Source organism: Amblyomma maculatum, chromosome 7 (genome assembly GCF_055883805.1).
Source record: "Amblyomma maculatum isolate TAMU_Amacu chromosome 7, ASM5588380v1, whole genome shotgun sequence".
Classification (NCBI taxonomy): Eukaryota; Metazoa; Arthropoda; class Arachnida; order Ixodida; family Ixodidae; genus Amblyomma; species Amblyomma maculatum.
The window spans coordinates 136,360,043-136,376,339 of NC_139350.1; positions in this window are offsets into that span (position 1 = coordinate 136,360,043).

Consider the following 16,297-nt stretch of genomic DNA (forward strand, 5'->3'; position numbering starts at 1 on the left):
TCGGTCAGAGGGCTAGCCAAAGCTGAATAGTTAGGGATGTAGTGATTGTAGTATCCCGTCAGCCCCAGGAATGCCCGAATTTCCGTCTTCGTGCTCGGCCGCGGGTAGTCTGCTACCGCAGAAATCTTAATCTCGCTGGGTTTCCTGAAACCTTGACCTACATTGTGACCCAAGTAGTCCATGGTCGCCCTTGCCAGGCAACATTTCTCGGCCTTTACGGTTAGTCCCGCTTGACGCAAAAGGCTCAGTACAGCTCTTAGATGTACCATATGGTCCGCCCATGAGTCGGAAAAAACCGCAATGTCATCTAAATAAGGCACCGCGAATGTTTAACACCCCTTTAAAACCCTATCCATGAGTCGGGAAAAACAAAATGGAGCATTTTTGAGCCCGAAACTCATCATTGTTGGCTGGTAGCTGCCCGTCGGAGTGACGAAAGCCGCGTATCTGCTGGCGCGTTCAGTGAGCGGTACTTGCCAGTATCCTCGAGTAAGGTCCAGCGTAGTCACATATGCCGCTCTACTGACCTGTTCTACTCTCTCCTCAATATTCGGAATAGGATACATTTGATCCCTGGTGAGAGAATTTAGCTTTCGGTAGTCTACCACAGGCCTAGGGTCTTTACCTGGAGCTTCTACTAAGATCATAGGCGAAGCATAATCGCTTTCCGAGGGTTTTATTACTCCCAATTCCAGCATGCGAGTTACTTCGCTATCCAGAATTTCTCTTTGCCTTGGAGAAAATCGGTAGCACCTTGATCGCACTGGCACGTCTGAAGTCAGCTCAATATCGTGCTCAGCTAAATCAGTCCTGCCTGGCCTGTCCACGAAGCAGGCCTCAAACTCTGTTATTATTTCGCCCAGATCGGACAGCTGGGATTTCTTTAGTTCTCCTCTCTGCTCCGTCTTTTTGAGAAGCTCCTGAGCGTTGCTTCCTTTTCCGCTGAGGCAAATCAAGTTGTCCCCCATCTCCTCGGGAAGGTTTAACGTTAGATTTACCACGGCTTACCTCTGCACATAAGGCTTCATAAGACTGCAATGATAAATGCGCACTTCTTTACGCCTACCGGGGATTTTCACTGCGTAGTTAGTGTTAGAAAGCTTTGCAACGACTTCAGCAGGTCCTTCCCACTGTACTTCAAGCTTATTCTGCCTGGGACCTCTCAGCAACATCACCTGGTCCCCGATACGAAACGTTCTTTGACGGGCTGACTTATCATAGTACACTTTGGAACGAGCCTGGGCTGACTTCATGCTGGCCTCAACGAGTTCCTTAGTGTTATGTAAGCGATTCAAGAGGTTCAGAATGAATTCTACTACTGTTGGGTCTTCTCCGCGCCCCTCCCATGCTTCGCGCACCATTCGCAAAGGTGAGCGCAGTGACCTTCCGTACACCAACTCGGCTGGGCTAAATCCAGTGGATTCGTGCGGCACTGACCGTAATGCGAAAAGTGCTGCAGGCAGGCAGGTATCCCATTCGCGCTTGTTTTCATAGCACAGTCCCCTCAGGACTCGTTTGAGAACAGGATGCCATCTTTCTACGCTGTTGCTCTGCGGATGGTGGATCGAGCTATGCACTACCTTAATGCCGCATCGCTCGAGAAATGAGGTGGTGAGGACACTTGTGAAAACGCTACCCTGATCACTTTGGACCTCGGAAGGGAATCCAACTCGTGCAAACACTGACAGCAGCGAATCCACTACACTCTCGGACGTCACCTCGCGCAGCGGAACAGCTTCTGGAAACTTTGTGGCTGGGCATAACATAGTGAGGATATAACGGTACCCTGACTCTGTCACAGGAAGTGGCCCAACTACATCTATTACTAACCGGTGAAACGGCTCGGTAATGATTGGTACTAACACCATCGGAGCTGTCCACTTATCTTGCGCCTTTCCAACCCACTGGCACGTGTCGCATGACCGTACAAAATTTTCCGTGTCCGTAAAACATCCAGGCCAATAGTATTCTTGCAACAGCCTCTGCTTTGTTTTCCTTATTCCAAGGTGACATGACCACGAGCTGCCATGGGAAAGTCGCAGTAAGTCTTTGCGGTACTTTTGGGGAACGACTAATTGGTCCCGCTCTACTCCGCGCTTATCCTTGAATAAGCGATACAGCACTCCCTTTCTCATCTCAAAAGAAATATTCTTTGCTGTCTTAGTGGCGCGGTGGCGCTCCCTTATCTCCTGTATCTTGGGATCATTGGCTTGCTCCATAGCTAAGTCCTCTCGGGTTCCACTTAAAAGTCTCGTGAGATTACTAGACACTGGCGGCAAGAGGTTACTCTCAAAAACGTCCTCATTCCGCGTCTCATCAAGCTCACTTTCAAGTTGACTTATCTGAGATGCCTCTCTCTCAATGTTTTCTGACCCGCTATCTTCTACATCGACCACTGTTTTAACTGCCGTTTCCTCCGCAGTGGATTTTTCTGGTATGAGCAGTGTAGCTAGTTCTCGTGCCTTTGAACGTGTTAAGGCTTGCACAACTCTGTCTCCTAAAAGGATGCCCCTCTTTCGCAGTAGCATGTCCGATTTGTTGGAAAACAAATACGGATAGCACTTAGGAAGCTTTCCTGAAACGGCAGCCTCGGTTGTTAACTCGCCGAAAGGGCCCTCGATGACCACGTTCGCGATTGGCAAGCACACACTATGTTCCTCCACTACCTGGCGGATCCATGCACACTGTCCTGTATAGTCGGAAGGCGACACATACGCCGGATGGACAACATCCATCGTTGCGGCCGAATCGCGCAGTACCTTGCAGGGCTTCCCGTTGACTACTAGGTCATGCAGGTAGGGTTCCAAAAGCTGCATATTTTCATCGCAGTCACTGACATACGAGAAAGCAATCTTTTCTTTCCGGCAGTTGACGGCAATGTGACCCTGCTCATTACACCTAAAGCATGTGAGCGGCTTCCTAGCCTCAAGCGTATTCTTTGTATTCTGCGCGTTGGTCACTTCCCCACTTTTCTCACTGCCGTCCTTTCTAGGGAGTTTGCCTAAAGAAACCTTCCTTTCTTCGTTTCCAACTCTAGCAAAGTGCCTTTCCTGACGGTTATTCACACTCAACTTGGGATTGCGGGGCCTATCCACTGCTGGGTTGCTGAATTGTCGGCGGGAAGCATACTCCTCAATGAGTTCGGCAGCTTCAGTTGCCGACTTAATGTCGCCTCGGTCCTGTAACCAATTTCTTTCTTTTTCTGGGAGGCAGTTATAAAACTGCTCCAAAAGAATTCGCTCGACTACAGCGTCCCTATCACTGTAGGAATCTGTGCTCTTTAGCCACTCGCCCAAATTGACGCCTAAATTGTACAGGAATTCAGGGTAACTCTCGTCCCTGGACTTAGTAGCGTTCCGCAAACGTTGTCTGAACGCCTCGGCGCTAAGCCCATACTTTCTCAGAAGGCAAGCTTTGACCTTCTCGTAGTTGTCCGCGTCCTCCTTGCTTAGCCGCGCGACAACCTCCACTGCCTCGCAGGGCAGAACCGTCAATAATCTCTGAGACCAAGTATCTCGCTGGAAGGACAGTTTTTCGCAGGTTCGCTCAAAGTTAGCCAGATACAGACCGATATCCCCTGATATCACATATGGCTGCATGTACTTTGACATCTTGAAATCTGCCTCCTTGTTGAGAAGAGGTACCGCTAGCTGGGGACAATTGTCCGACCTCTTGCTCAACTCTACTTCTAATTTCCGGAGCTCAATTTCTTGCTCCAGCCTTCTTGCTTCTCTCTCAATTTCACGCTCCCGCCTCTTTTCCTCTTTTTCCCTCTCTTTCTTTTTTGTCCGATGAGGTTCCATGCTTCACTGAGCTCCTCATCATCGGTTCCCAAATCAGTGATTGCCTTTATAATCAAGGGTCTTCGTGCCAAACCACTTGTATCAATTCCCAATTCCTCACACAATTGCAACAGTTCCGGTTTCTGCAGCTTTTGTAGGTCCATGATCGCTCCGAGTGTCGGCTACTTCCAAAACAACTGTGCAAACTACCAAACCTAAAGGCGTTTCAACACTCTTTACCAGTTCTAAAATCTAACCCTGTTCTAGAACCTGGTCCACATCAGAAGAAAAGCCAAGCGCTCACCCACACATGCGATCAATGTTCCGAGCTGCTCTCTTGTTGGCCGATTGCTGCTCCTGCTTGTTGCTTGGGATGCCACCTCCGATCACAAGATGTTGTGGCTTGTAGATTCAGATCCCACCGCTGCCACCAGTTGTCGTGACGCTGGGACTAAGTTGACCCGGCCTTCACTTGGTAGTGTGCAGAGACTCGGGGTTGATGAAGGATTGAATCTTCGAAGTTGGTAAAATATATACAAGCAGGTTTAATGGCACTTTGAGAAAACTTATTTACATGATTATTTACATGAAAAAGAAGGGTATATTAACAAAATGGCTAGCGTAAAGAGTTCATAGTGAGAAGCGTCTGGATGAGCCGTTTATCCAGGGCTCAGAGCGTCATTTCGTGCTCTGCAACGTCCTTAAAACCCCCTATGTCCAGCCCCTCTCTGAAGATGCTGACCAACCAGTTCCAGGGCACGCCCCTCAGATATCGGCATCCAATCGAACACATCACTGCACTGATGGTCTGATGCACTGACTGGTGCGGCATTGTTTCGTTGGGCGTGGTCACTTGTTGGCGGGAAGAGCTTGGGAACGGCGAGGAGGTACATTTCTATTCTTCAGCAAAGATTGGATATGCTGGTTCCGGTAAGTGGATTTCCTTCTCAGAAACCCAAGTGCACGTGCGCGCCGCATACTGCTCCCAGAATTGTCCCTTTCCAGCAATTGCAAATCTTTCCTGCATTCCCGGGAAATCCTCTAATGGCCGTAATCACCTTGCTCCTTTCTTGTCCTGTACGTCAGCGGACGTGTAACTCTGTCGTCTCCTTTGGACAGTAGGCATTCCTCACTGGACGATAGCGCTTCTCGACGGGAAGGGTGAACAATTGAACGAAAGCACTTCCGGCTATTTCCCGCAGGGGGACATTTCTTTGTATTTTTCTAGACGTTCCCTTGACAGGGCCAATTTGGCATTTGCAGGGTCTCCACAAAGCAAAACAGGCTTACACAAAAGGATTCATGGAAACAGGCTCACTAAGCGCCCTTGCACCAGCAGCACATATCCATGCCCACAGGCGAACAATAGAGCGCGCCAGTGCGAACGATGCAAGGTCATAACAATGCCTGATCTGCCCAATTCCTCATTTCGAGTACCACATAAGGCATATCTGGTCAGATATGCCTTATCTACCCAATTTCTGATTTAAAGATCTAGCCCGCATGGCATGTAGGTTTTGAACTATAGATCTATAATATTATCATAACACTTTATTACAACACACACAAGACAATTTCAGTATTGAGCTAAACGCCCGCTCAATCAAGTTTGCCAAGGGAAACCTGAAATTCCCCTTTTATTTCAAACTTTCCAGGAAAAGAGCTTTGAAACCACAGGTTGTCTTTTTCCCTGCTTATATGGAATCGATCAAAGACGGGCCTGAATTACGTGTGTATACCGAGGGTCAAAGACATGCTCATCTGTTAAACATTGAGATTCTACTCATTTTCGCGCGATACTATAACAAACTAATAAGATATCTGAACAGAATATTGTCTACACGAGATGCTAAAGTGAAAGACATTACCTTTTAAATTAGATATTACATTTTTAATCTAATCTTTTACACACAGAGCTTTAGCCAGTAAATGCTTTTAGTTTGAGCTGGTTTTTTTGCGAAGCTAAATAATATAAATGGCTATTAATCGAACTGGACTATTGAAATGGAATTTAAAGATTTGTCGATACCCGGAAAAGGTACGGCTAAACCGTAGGGCAATAAAACACACACTGCTGGGACTGCTGATAATACCTAAACCTTAGCAAAGTACATATAGGCTGTCAGGAAGTACTGGTGTTACCTTAAGCAGAGACTGCAGTGCAAAATGAGCGAACGCGCCTAACTCATAGTTGCTTTTGAAATTAAGAGAAAAAACAGAAAAAAGCATGTCCGATGGCATTTGTCATGACAGCGACAGCTCCGCCCCTAAACCAAATCAAGCATGAAGCTACTTAGGTAGTGCAAATAATAAAATAATAATAATAATAATTGTAAGAATGGGGGGTTTATTCAGTAGACCAACAGGACTTGATCAGCAGGACTGAGCAGATAAGCGGCGAACACAGCGGCAGCAAACACAGTCAGGTCCAGCACGCGCAGCGATCACGATGCCACTGACTGGCATGTTCCTTGTGCACTTCTTCCTCTTCACAATTACCCGCGGGACGAAGAGGAGACATCCTGGCGACTTACGGCGTGAGCAAGACGGCAGGGTCGTAATAGGGTTTGAGGCGCTGGACTTGAACAATCTCGCGTCCGCGCCGGCGTAGATCGTGGGACGGCGTAACAGGTTCCACCACGTAATTAACCGGAGAGGTGCGCTCCAGAACACGGTATGGGCCATGGTATTTAGCCAGAAATTTTGAAGATAGTCCAGGGGCGCTGGAAGGTATCCATAGCCACACAAGAGCGCCAGACGAGAAGTGCGGTGTCGAGTGTTGGCTGTCATGGTTGGATTTATGGCGGTACTGGGTGTTAGCCGTGAATGCGCGGACGATTTGTCGACAGTCTTCCGCATGCTGGGCTGCTTGAGATGCAGGTGTATACTCTGATATGTCTGGCTGATACGGGAGTATGGTGTCGATTGTAGCAGAGGGGTGACGGCCGTAGAGGAGAAAAAAAGGAGAGAAGCCAGTAGTAGACTGCGTTGCGGTATTGTATGCGTACGTGACATACGGAAGGACGAGGTCCCAGTTTGAGTGGTTGGAGGAGACGTACATAGAGAGCATGTCGCCAAGGGTACGATTGAAACGCTCAGTGAGGCCATTAGTCTGGGGATGATAGGCGGAGGTGGTTCTATGAATAATGTTGCACTTGGTGAGCAAGGCTTTCACAACGTCACTCAAGAAAACGCGTCCTCGGTCGCTGAGCAGCTCTCGAGGTGCGCCATGGCGAAGAACAAATCGCTGCAAAATGAAGGAAGCTACTTCTGACGCTGTGGCAGATGGAAGTGCGGCGGTTTCTGCATACCTCGTCAGATGATCAACGGCTACGATAGCCCAGCGGTTGCCGGCCGCAGTGTAGGGAAGCGGCCCGTACAAATCAATGCCGACGCGGTCGAAAGGACGTGGTGGGCTGGGTAACGGCAGCAACTCTCCAGCAGAACGTTGAGGAGATGGCTTGCGACGTTGACAGGTGAGGCATGAGCGAACGTACTTGAGTACAAAGGTGTACATACCCCGCCAGTAGTAACGCAGCCGGAGACGAGTGTATGCCTTGAAGACGCCCGCGTGACCGGATTGTGGGTCAGCGTGGAAATAGTCACAAATTTGCGAACGTAGCTGCCGGGGGATAACTAGCAACCACTTGCGGCCATCCGCGCAGTAGTTGCGGCGGTAGAGGAGGTTATCACGAATGGCGAAGTGGGAAGCATGGCGGCGGAGAGTACGCGATGGAGAAGCAGCTGTAGGATTGGAGATAAAATCGAGGATAGAGTTTATCCAAGGATCTTGCCGCTGCGCTGACGGCATGTCATTGATGTGAAGCGATGGCGGGGAATCGTCGGAAGGGGAAAGGCTCGCGACCTCAGCTGTAAGGGGGCAGCGGGAAAGTGCATCGGCGTCGTGATGTTTGCGGCCAGAGCGGTAAACAACGCGGACATCATATTCCTGAAGGCGAAGAGCCCATCTTGCCAGTCTGCCGGACGGGTCTTTCAGTGAGGAAAGCCAGCAAAGCGCATGGTGGTCCGTCACTACGTCAAAAGGGCGACCATAGAGGTAAGGGCGGAATTTAGTAAGAGCCCAAATAATTGCTAAGCATTCTTTTTCAGTGACAGAGTAATTGGATTCAGCCTTCGTGAGTGTACGGCTAGCATAGGCGACCGCGTATTCAGTATGACCTGCTTTGCGCTGAGCGAGCACAGCGCCGAGACCAATACCACTGGCGTCTGTGTGGACCTCAGTAGGCGCTGTGGGGTCGAAGTGACGTAGGACAGGCGGTGCCGTGAGGATGTGTCGTAAAGCATTGAAGGCATCGTCGCACGCTGGAGACCACGACGAAAGGTCGGAACTGCCGGACAGAAGTTCTGTCAAGGGAGCAGCAATGGAAGCAAAATTCCTAATAAAGCGGCGAAAGTAAGAGCACAGTCCGAGGAAGCTACGTAGATCTTTGATGGAAGCCGGTTTGGGAAAGGCTGTTACGGCACGAAGTTTGGCAGGGTCTGGAGATACACCTTCTTTGGAAATAACGTGGCCGAGAATGGTGAGCTGGCGGGCGGCAAAACGACATTTTTTCAAATTCAGCTGCAGTCCGGCATCAGATAGGCAGGTAAAAACGTGCTTCAAATGGTAGAGGTGTGTGTCAAAGTCACGAGAAAAGACGACAATGTCATCGAGGTAGCAGAGGCATGTCTTCCACTTTAGGCCACGCAAAATGGTGTCCATCATCCGCTCAAATGTTGCCGGAGCATTACAAAGGCCAAACGGCATCTGTGAATTCGTACAAGCCGTCGGGAGTTACAAAGGCGGTTTTGGGGCGATCAGCCGCTTCCAAGGGGACTTGCCAGTACCCGGAACGTAAATCTAGGGAAAAAAAGAGTTCGGCGCCTTGCAAACAATCGAGAGCGTCGTCGATGCGTGGGAGAGGATAGACGTCCTTTCGCGTAGTCTTATTAAGGCGGCGATAATCGACACAGAAGCGGATAGAACCATCTTTCTTTTTTACAAGGACAACAAGTGAGGCCCAAGGGCTGCTTGAGGGCTGAATCACGCCATTCTGGATCATTAGGTCGACTTGCTCTTCAATAGCCTGGCGTTCGGCTGCAGACACACGATACGGGCGCTGTCGTAGTGGTGCGTGGGTGCCGGTGTCGATGCGATGAGTGACTGTAGAAGTTTGACCTAAAGAACTTTGATGAGAGTCGAAGGAGGAGCGAAAGTGATGTAGTAGGTTCAAAAGCTGAGTGCGCTGCTCTGGGGGAAGATCGGCATCGATGGAACGGAGGAACAAGTCTGTAGAGGGGGGAGCGGGCGCAGGTGAAGGGGGGCTGAGCGCTGTCACGGCACAGTGCAGCGCGTCGTCAGGTTCCTCAGATATCAGAAGAGATGCGATTGGCTGGATACTTCCGAGGCATTCGCCATGGCGCAAAGCAGTAGGGGAGTTAAATGGGTTAGAGACCCATAACATGGAAAGGCCAGCGGAAATAGCGAGCACTGCGTAGGGCAATGGAAGACACTTGCGGCGCAGGAAAGTATGGGCTGGTGTGAAGAGAACGGTGTCATCGCTAATAGATGCACAAGCGACACGAACAAGCACTGAAGAGTAGGGAGGAAGGTCGATATCTTCGGCGACGAGGGCTTTAGCACTGGAATTTGATTGATCAGCGTCTGGTAAGGCATCGGGTATAGTCGAGAACCCCACTTCAGCTCGAGCACAATCAATAATGGCAGCATGGCGCGACAGGAAATCCCAGCCTAAAATTACAGCGTGCGAGCAACTTGGCAGCACGACGAACTCAATCGTATAAAGGGAATTCTGGATAACTACTCGAGCGGTGCACGCTGCTAAAGGCTTGATATGCTGAGCGCTGGCCGTTCGCAACGAAAGTCCCGCAATTGGCGTCTTCACTTTCTTTAAAGTGCGACATAGTTTTGCGTCCATTACCGAAATCGCAGAACCAGTGTCAATTAGAGCCATCACAGCAACACCCTCGACGAAAACTTCAATTAGGTTTGTCGGCGACAGATGAGGACTTGGAAGTTCGACTGGGTCGCAGTTCTCGCCTCAGGAACTGCGGCCTCTAGTTTTCCTCATGTGAAGCATTCTGTCGACGTCGCATCGGAGAGATAGAGCGGCGTCGCGCGACGGTGAACGGCGGTCGGACATGGCTGAGCGGTCTGTGGAGAAATGAGGGCGGGCTGGAGGCTCAGTAGGCGAGGAATACTGAGGCGTCGGAGACCAGTATGCAGAACCATGAGTAAGTGGTGCCGACACCGGGAGACGGTTGCGGCAATAACGAGAAATGTGTCCAGCAAGCCCGCAAGTGTAACAAATTGTTCATTATTAATATAAACAGCGCGAACACGAAGACAAGGGACAAGAAACAGGAAAGCCACAGTACATGCGCTGACTCGCGCTGTTTATATTAATAATGAATAAGTACCAACTCGCCCAACAAAGTATCTTTGTAACAAATTGGCCGGTTATCCGTCGTGCGCCAGGGATTACGTGGTCTTGGAGCCGGTCGCATAAACTGCGCAGGTTCTCGCGCAGGCGCAGGAGGCGGCTGAACGTAGGCAGGTGGCGGTGGAGCATATGTAGGTGGCGGTCGGGCCGCAACAGCCGCATATGTTAACGGCGCTGTAACAGGCATGGGTTGAGGGGCTGGAGGAATAGATTCAGCTACCTGTTCTTGAATAATGTGGCGCAAACTGGGAGCTAGGTGCGAGGAAGGTTCTTGATGGCAGGATATAAGGGAGAGCTGTCGAGCAACTTCTTCCCGAATGAAGCTCTTAATTTGTGGCAGGAGAGTAGAATGTTCGCCTGCATCTGTCAGGGCAGCAAGGGACTCCGAGTGCATGGTGTTCGCGCGAGTTATGGCGCTTTGTTTCCGCAGTTCATCATAACTTTGACACAGTGTAACCACTTCCGCGACGGTGCGGATATCTCGCGCCGACAGCATCTGAAAGGCATCTTGCAGAATGTGCTTGACCTTCTCGGCCTCTGACATGTGTGGGTTGACGCGCTTGCACAAGTCGACGACGTCCTCGATATAGCTCGTGAAATTTTCGCCAACTTGCTGAGACCGCGTACGCAAGCGCTGTTCAGCGCGGAGTTTCCTCACAGCTGGTCGGCTGAAAACTTCAGAGAAGCTAGCTTTAAACGCGGACCATGATGGAATGTCCGCTTCATGGTTTCGAAACCATAGGTTTGCTACGCCGGTGAGATAGAAAATGATGTTGCTTAACTTTGTTTCCGCGTCCCATTTGTTGTAAACGCTCACTCGTTCATAGGATGTGAGCCAGTCCTCGACATCGTGGTCGTCAGTGCCGCTGAAGATGGCGGGGTCTCGCTGGCGGAGGGAGCCAGGACAGATGATGGCCGAGCCAACTTGTACGGCTTGGTGGTTGACGTCCTCAGGCATCGCAGGAGGTGGTAATGTACGGCTGCGGAGTTCCAGGGCGAGAGGATAGATCTTGACCGGCAGCTCCACCAAATGTAAGAATGGGGGGTTTATTCAGTAGACCAACAGGATTTGATCAGCAGGACTGAGCAGATCAGCGGCGAACACAGCGGCAGCGAACACAGTCAGGTCCAGCACGCGCAGCGATCACGATGCCACTGACTGGCATGTTCCTTGTGCACTTCTTCCTCTTCACAATAATAAACAATGAAGGACCCTATCCATCCTCTGAAATTTGTCAAAATTGCAGGAGCGAAAGACAAATTAGCAACGAAATGTACAGAAAAATATCACATACTGGCAATTACCGTCCAATTTACTGATTGGAAAATTAATTTTCCATCAAAATAATAAACTAAACAATATCCTGAGGCTGGCAAGTGCTAGTTCCCGACAAGAAGTCTCACGCTCACGGTTTTGGTGATCGGGCGTGAAGATGAGGCGGCACGATCAGGGTGCGATCCGACACAGTGATGAAGATTTGGCCGGGCCACCCAGGGCAGAAGCCCCGAAAAGCTCAATCAACCCTAAGGTTTGCTGCCAAGGCTGGGGAGGCAGCTTCCACCCGCAGTGGGACACAGTAATTTCCTCTGTGCCGACGTTCAGACTGACGCTCTTGTAGGTTTGCTGTCGCATATTTGTTACATGCACACAGCTAATAGCGAACAGGCGCTGTCTCAAACACACACACACACACCAGCATACACAATTAACATGCAGCACGCCCGCCAGCCGCACCAAACTCCGATGTGTGCCACCGAAAAGGAACGAGACAGCAAATACTTAGGCGCACGGAGTTGAAAGGGGGAGGGGAAGAAGCAAGCATACAAAAAACGGAGAGCTCGCGGCCTACGCGGTATAGAGCGTGGCAGCGAGGAGGAGAGATGAAATGCGAGCCCGCGACGCAGGGGCCGCCGCTGTCTGAGAGGGAAGAGGGGAACGCGGGAGAGGAGGAGTCACTCTATAGCCAGCGCGGCCCTCGGCGCCACAACCGCCAGCTGTCTCTGAGGGTGAGTCACTGTCTAGACAGCGCAGAGGGGGCCGTACACTGAACTGCCATCATTTTCTTGATATTTTGAATCGCTCAACTTAACCGACCATGCTTTTGTGCACCGGACTGCCGCCCGCATTTTAAATGAAAATGCGAGTTAGTAGGCGGAAAGAGGAGCATGTAGCCATAACCCAGCGCCCTCTTGGATTAAGGAACACATGGTGTAATAATTATAGTGCAGCGAAATCTGCAGAATATTTGAAATATTAGGAGTCGTAGCTATTTTCTAAATTGGATACAATTAACACTAAGCATGCAGGCCATGCTGAGTGTAGAAAAATTGAAGCTCGACCACATAATGCCAATATTGGATATTTGCAGAAGGTAGACGAAGGCCATATATTGCTAATATACTATCACTATAGCGCTTACGTAATTAAGGCCCCGATGAGGTTATATAAAGTCCTGTTGATGCCAGGCATATGGCCATGGTCTGTCTATATAAGGTCATGACGATGCCATATATGCCCTTTATCAGGCCACATAAGGCCGCGAGGGCACCATATATGCCCCTGATCAAGCCATATAAGGTCCCGTTACCTGTTCAGATATGGATTATATGTTGCATGATATGGCCATACCTGAGCCATATAAGGGCAACATTTTGCACATATATGACCTCATCTGGCCCAGATAAGGTCTTATTTGGTGCCTTATATTTTTGTATCTGGCAGGATATGTTCCATATCTGGAGCATATATGGGATTTCTTTAAGGGTAGGGTCAATATAACTGCAAATAAGGGCAAAATATATAACGAAGTAAGAATGCTGTCTAACAGAGTCACTGCATCAGCTACTGGACAAGTGCATTGAAAGATGTTAAACAGTCACAGGGAGCTGACAAGAAATTTATGGCTCGGTCTGCAAATAATATATAGCTTAGGAATATTTGAAATCAGCGGGCTGAGACGACAGAAAAGAATTTTTTATTTATTGGAACTGAATACTCTTTCTTATTCCAGTTTTATCACCAGTGTGGAATGGCAGCTTGCAGTCTGTGTTCACGAACTTTTTCAACACTGGTGTCCTACTTTGACCACTTCGCCTAGCACAGCAGTGTTTTGAGTGGTGCTCTGTGTCCAATCAGCTCTTGTTCCATGGTCCTGAAGAAATATGGAAGCTTCAGGAGCCATCTGTTCAGGCATCACAGAAATCGACCACTTGAACCAGAACTGGAGGACGCCTCTTTTGTGTGTCCTGTGCTGTCCTGTGGCAGATACGAGTCATCTCTCACTGAACTTCTGAACTTGTGTCACACATTGCTAGCCATCTGGACAGTGCAATGAGTGATGTGTGCCCTTTCACTGGATGTGTCAGCAGGTTAAAAACTGCTGCTTCAGTCAGGACACATGTTTCTAGGTACCATCGAAAGGCTAGAGTCACCTCACATTCCTCCCCTGTAGTGAGCACAGATATTGATTTGGAAGCAGAACCTGTGATAGAGGTAGCTGAAGCCAGTAGTTCAGACCTTTGTACAGAGAGCACATAAGGTCAAGAACCAAACACCAGCAGCTGCTTGGACAAAAAGCTTTTCACTGGTAACTTCGCGCTCTTCCTCCTCAAACTTGAAGCACAACATCACGTGCCTGCAAAACAGTACAATATATATTAAAAGAGATGCAGAACATTCATAATCTGAGTCAGCAGGTACTGTTAAAAGAAATAGGTGAAATTGTTTCTGGAGATATGCTCAATAGATTCCAACCTTTGCTTACAGGAGATGCAGTTGACACTGCTGCATCTATGTCTTTTAGGTCATCGCATTGCTGCCACAAGTATTACAAGGAAAATGTTTCTTTTGTGGAGCCAGTGGAAATTTCTCTAGGCCTGAACAAAGAGAATGCTTCATCTGTATACCACTACGTGCCAATTGAAGGCCTGATACATTTCTTGATGGCATTTGTGCCTGGAAAAAGCCATGTGTTAGATGATTGCTTCACTGACTATGTCTCATGTCAGTCTTTCAGACAGACAAAAGAAAATGAGGTACAGGTAATCCTCTACCAGGATGAGTTCGAACTAGTTAATCCATTGGGCTCGGCCAGAGGAAAATTCAAGCTCCTAGGTGTATATATGACATTGAGCAATTTGCCCTTGCATTGCTGGTCACATGTAGAAAGCATGCAACTAGTGATGGTCTGTCGCCAGAAAGATGTGAAAGAGTTTGGATTGCATGCAGTACTGAAGCCATTGATACTCGACTTGGTTCATCTAGAGAGTCATGGAACATTGATCAAAGGAGTAAATTACATAGTAAGCTTGAAGTTCATTGTAGGTGACAACCTTGGAAGCCATACAGTTGGTGGCTTCACCCAAAATTTCACTTCAGCAGCATACTTCTGCCGATTCTGTCTGGTCGCACGCACTGATTTCGAAGAGCAACCTCATGTTGTTGGTGAAAGACGTACTCCAGAAAATTATAATAGATCCATTGAATGCCTTGCAGAAGTCAGTGTTGGACAAAGTGACCATGATGTGGTTAGTGACTCCCCATTCCACTCACTGCAGCACTTTCATGTGTGCAGTTGTGGCTTGCCACCCTGCATTGGCCATGATCTTTTTGAAGGAGTAATTCGCCATGATCTGGCTTTGTATATACAATATTTTGTTAAGAAAAAAGTCTGGTTCACATATGACTACTTGAACACCAGGACTGTCACCATGAAGTATACTGCATATGATTTGCGCAATAAGCCAGCAAAGGTACAGGGTGACAAGCTCGCCGGTCATGCCGCACAAAATTGGACGCTCTTGAGGCTGCTCCCTTTGTACTTAGGCTCTAAAGTTCTTGACACAGAAGACCCAGTGGGGCAGCTCGTGCTCTTACTGATGCAAATTGTTGACCTTCTAATGGCATTCAGGATAACACCCGCTCAAGTCTCATACCTGAAGGTCTTGATTGAAGAGTACATTGAATATCGAAGTCTCTTGTTCCCTGCTCACAAACTCAGGCCATAGCATCATTTTATGCTTCATTACAGTGAGCTCATTCAAGAGTTTGGCCCACTTTGCCATGTCTAGACTCTGCGATTTGAATCCAAACACCAGTACTTTAAGAGATGTATCCTCTCTGCTGGAAACTTCAAAAATGTCACAAAAACACTGGCTGAGCAGCACCAGCTTTACCAGACCTTTCTGGCTGAGCGGGGCCCGTTTTATACCCCAAGGAAACTTGTAGATATGAGCCAGCAGGAGAAGTCAAAATTGCAGAGTGAGATGCCAGAACAAGTTTTTGAGGGCACTTTGTTGAAAAAAGCTTCTCTGGAAGGAGTAACGTATGCAGTTAATGATTATTTTCTCGTGTCAGGGACAAAATTTGATGTTGTGTTTGGTTTTGTGGTTGGCATTCTGAAAGAGAGCATGGCCAGACACAGTTGCTGATGCGCTGCACTCCAGCAGAACTTGTGCCTGGGCATTGTTTATATATCTGGCAAGATCAGACCAAAAAAACAATGTGCCTCAGCCCTACTGACTTAGTTGACAGAACCCCATACCACCATACTGTTTTAATGGTGCTTCTGTTATACGACTGAATTCTTCTTTTCCTGAAACGCTGTGACTGTACTACTTTCTAACTGGTTTTCCTCGTTGTTTGAGCTGGTTAAGCATGAAATGCATTTCGTTCCCTTTTCTGGCAAAATAAGATGCGCATCATACGAAAATTCAAATGAATGCTAGCTTATCTAAATACTTGGAACCCTTCTGTCATAGTTGTAGTCCGCACACTGCTTTTTTTGAAAGGCAAAATGTGGTGTGTTGACATGTAAAGTGCCAGATGCAAAGTAGCTGATAGTGTGTATCCTAAAGGTGTTAAACAGCCTGGAATACCAGGCACGCTGTTTGGCCTGGAGAACAGAAGTGAGCCAAGTGGGCCCCGGCATTTTCCATTTCCTGCCACTACCTGTGCTTTCCCAGAGAGTTACACATTTCCCCTTACACCTGGTTTGGTCAATGAGAGAGTCTACAATTTTTTTTTACTTTTAGAGTCCACTCTCCTGAAAC